Source organism: Mycetomoellerius zeteki, unplaced genomic scaffold (genome assembly GCF_001594055.1).
Source record: "Mycetomoellerius zeteki isolate Tzet28-1 unplaced genomic scaffold, Tzet1.0 scaffold605, whole genome shotgun sequence".
Classification (NCBI taxonomy): Eukaryota; Metazoa; Arthropoda; class Insecta; order Hymenoptera; family Formicidae; genus Mycetomoellerius; species Mycetomoellerius zeteki.
In genome coordinates this window covers 56,615-61,035 of record NW_017257616.1, presented here as the reverse complement: position 1 = coordinate 61,035, position 4,421 = coordinate 56,615, and positions in this window count along the sequence as shown.

Genomic DNA, 4,421 nt, shown 5'->3' with positions numbered 1-4,421 from the left:
ATATGTAAATTTCAATCGATAAATAAATGATATTAAGTTGTTCAAGTATATAATCGGGTATGACAATTATAATTGATGAATAAATGATGTTAAGTTGTTCACCAGTCAAGATTTATTTCCGCCACCTTTCCGATTCATTGCATCTAACCGAGGGTCGTACGGGTCCTATCCCCGGTCACAGAGATTAAGTTCCTTGACCGAAATAAAGGATCAACGATGGCACTGTCTCGGTCGGCGTTATAGCACCTGTATAGGTGTTGACCCGCTCCGAAGATTTGCACAAGTGCTTCCGACTCGCGGCACGCGTCCACGGAGTGATAAGTCGCGAAAAACAGTTTCGGTTGCGTTATCACCCCCCTCCCCCTTTTTCTACTACTAAACTCCTCGTTTTCCATGAGATAAAGAACCTCGGGGGTTGGACGTAACAATATCAAGATATTAAAATAATTTAAACATAGAATAATCTAAACTAATAACATTATATTAATTATATAACAAAAATGTTTGTGAATAAATTAAGTAATTATAGTTAAATTTTTTGAATTTACAGTAATGCATTTTAAAATTACACGATAATTTTATATGATTGTAACTTTAAGTAAATTTAATCTTAGTATAAGTTAAAAAAAGCATATTGCGTCTCACAATTTGTAAAATTTGCGAAACTTACTTTTTATTGCTTCTCTGTAATCTTAGAGATAATTCAACTCAATGTAAAAAGATCGTAAATAGGTTAACTAACTCTACACATGGCATACAAGACAGCGTCGAGTTGTCATGAACCATGAAAGTACTAGGTGGTTATGTCTATCATATTTTTCGGTCCTGGTGGAACTAACTCAAGCTTGAGTTATCGGAAGCACCCATTGTCCTCTTGATACGGATACTAACTAGTAACTTTCTATTGAATTATCTTAATTTCGGCGATACGTGTAAACTTATACATGATATATGTATTTGTTACGTCCAAGCTCTCGGAAGGTTTGATTGAAGGAGATAAGGAGGGAAATGAGAGGGTGTGGAAGGATGCTTAAACTCAGTCTCTCAGATATGCGCGCAGAGGCGAACACCCGAGAATCGAACGTATCTTTTATTGTTCTGGAATATGGGTCAGCGTCCTGAAGGGACCCTGTGACACCTGTTTCCTTTGAGCAGTGCGAACGTCGGTCCTACTTTCGGGTCAAGGAACTTAATCCTTTTTACCCAGGACTGGACCACGTGCGAACTTAAGAATGTTAGTGGGAATACGGGATACGAGGGATTTCAAATAAATGCCCTTGGGCAAAGATGTTCATTTTAAAATTAATGTAAATTTATTATAAAATCATAATAAAAAAAAGGATAACTAATATATGGATATTATTATAATGAATTAATAAAAAAAATTATAAATGGTGTACAGATTTTATAATAATAACATAAATGAAAAAGAGATTATTAATAGTACATGGATATAAGTGAAAATAATAAAAAAAGGTTACAAATAATACATGGATATAAATTATAGTTAACCTAAACTAAACGGTATGTGCGCGCGCGCGTGTGTCGCGTTTACAATTACGGACCCGAATAAAATATATATATAAAGCCATCGAGTGAGTGTATTTTTGTGTATTATTGTGTGTAATAGGATAGGGATAGGAGAGGGATGGGGTTATAAGGCGCTGGTGAGGAAAGCGGTGCAGGAGCACAAAGGTTGGAGGTGTCGGTAAAGGACTGTGTAAAGAGTGGGATTGCCAGGGATATATATTGTACCTATTTGGTCGGCTTCATTATGAGCCGTGGAATAGAATCGGAACATCCGATCCCATTCCTCGGGAGAAGGATCAAAGGGAGATGAAGACGGAAGAGGGGTTGGGAATTGATCTATGGAAGGGGGTGGAATTGGTTGTTCGAGAGGAGGGTCAGGAGGAGGGAATCGCTCAGATATGGGAGGAGGAGAATACTGCAGGATATCGAGGAGTATTGGGTCAGGAGCGGAAGGGATGGATAGGTTTAAAGGAACATTGTCGTCGGGAGGAACAGGGGAGTAGGAAATTTCGGTGTCTACATTTTGTAATGGTGTCGCAGCTAGGTCGAGTTCGGGTTGGCGGCCCCGCGGACTTCTGCGCACGATCGGGTTGTGACCCCGTGAGCGGGTGGCTCTCGCGGAACCTCTAACGTGCACTACAATAGGAGTTATGTATATATTGTGGACCCAAGAACAAACAAAAAAAAGAGAAACAAAAAACAAGAAAATTTAAGACTTACTGGTGAATGGATTAAAATGTTGAGCTGGGTCTCCTGTGCCGGCCAACCAAAGGTAGAGGGGACAGAGGCCCTCTACCTTTAGAGCAGACGGTCCAAATCGGTCGGTCGAATTGCTTTTGACACTGAGAGACTTCTGACTGACTTGCTTCTCACTGACTTTACTGACTTCTAAGAGACTTCTGACTGACTTGCTTTTCACTGACTTTACTGACTTCTGACTGACTTGCTTCTCACTGACTCTACTGTCTCACTACTGACTGACTATTGACTGAATTGCTGACACTGAGAGACTGACGTTACGGACTGAATAACTGACTGACTGCTATTGACGACGCGTTCTCTCGCGGGCCCCTATTTATACCGCAAAAAGGAGCTTCTTTTCCTTTGTCTAGGGCAATTGTTAAATTGCAATGTCAAGCGGTGATTTACGTTTTTTCTTAGGTCCTATCGTGGTTAATCTCGAGTGCTTTGAAGGGGAGGTAATATATGATTTTCTCGAGTCTGCGGGAAAATTGCTCCGAGTGGATGTCAAATTTTATTATGCCCCGAAAAATATGGCTGGGTAAATCATTATTTGTGACGTTTAATCAGTTTTCTTAGGATATTCGCGTATAAGAAATCTTATGTAGGGAATCTTAGGTCTGGTCTCAGATAACGTTAATATGGGGGTTTCTTTGGAGCGTTTTATGTCTTGGCGCGACGTGGCGCCGGCTTTACCTTTACTTGATATGAAATTGTTAGTCACCCTCGGGTGGTAGCTTGGGTGTTTGTTATTTCCTTATATGGGCATTTCCTTATTTTGTAATCGTACCGCTTCTAGCCCTGCGTTTTTATCTAATATGGAATAGTCTGCTTCGGGTGGCAGCTAGGGTATGACGCAGACATATGGATTTCGCAAGCCTAGCGTTTCCAGCCTCGCATCAGCGTTGTTGTTCTTTCCTTCTTGAGTGGCATTTATGAGTTTTCGTGGAAGCTTTTTAGGCCTAATTCTTTCAGATTGTTAACAGGAGATTGCACTCGAATCTCATAAATGCCATCGTCAGTCGCGGCGTGGACTGCCGTCTTTCGAAAGAAAAGAATCGTGGCGCCTACGGGACGTAACATATTTAATTAATCATTTTGATGCATATTGTACCAATTTAGTACATCATTCTTTAAATACATTGCTGAAATTAAAATAACTTAATAGAAAGTTACTAGTTAATACGCGTATCAAGTGCTCAGTATAAAAAGGATCACTGTCGTGAAGATACTGTAATGAATTAAGCTAACGTGTGATTTTGTTGATTGAATGATCTGTTGCCCACTGTATATCAAATTGATCGATTGGAATCGCATATGATTGTATCATAGTCTAACATTACAATTCCTCTTCATTTTTATTATCTACTAAATATGTTAACAAAGCAGATGTCTGCAATTTTCGCGTATTACATATAAAATTAAGAACATAAGAAAGAAATATAATTAAATGCAACTTTCTCTCTCTCTCTCTCTCTCTCTCTCTCTCCGGAGCCTGATAATTTTTTTTTAAAGGATCTTGTTCTAAGTTGACCAAGGAACGATTTTAGTTAGAATTTGTCTTTCGTTTCGTCAACATTTTGTTGCTCCAAAGTCGTTGATACGTTTTGCGCTGAATTTAATGTAGTATTAATAGTTATACTTTTGTACTACTTTGTCATTAAAATATATTCTGTTTGTACAAGGATGTAATAATTCTTTGAAGAGAATTTTCTGATAAATATAAACATTCTGCAAATATAAACTGTTCTGCAAATTAAATATTTCAAATAATATTGTGCGCATTATTAATATACAGGGTGTCCAGTCCCACTCTTCCAATCTCCCACAGGAAGGTAGATGGGATCAAAATAAACATAAAAGTCCTGTACCGTTTAGCGATATCCGTAATAATAATCGAGATATTAAAGTTTGAAATTGTACTAATGAGAGCGCGCCTATAGAAAGAATAGAAACGGCTCCGGTCGCTCGAGGTATAGCCCAGCCCAGTTTGACAAACGATGGATGCGACGGCAGGAGAGGCAAGAGGGGAAGCGTGCCGTTGCTTAGCGCTCGGCATCGCCGCTCACACGTCTCACCGCACCGCACCAAAGGACTCGCGCGATGGCTGTTACGCACATTCGCGATTTCATTACATATGTAATAATAAC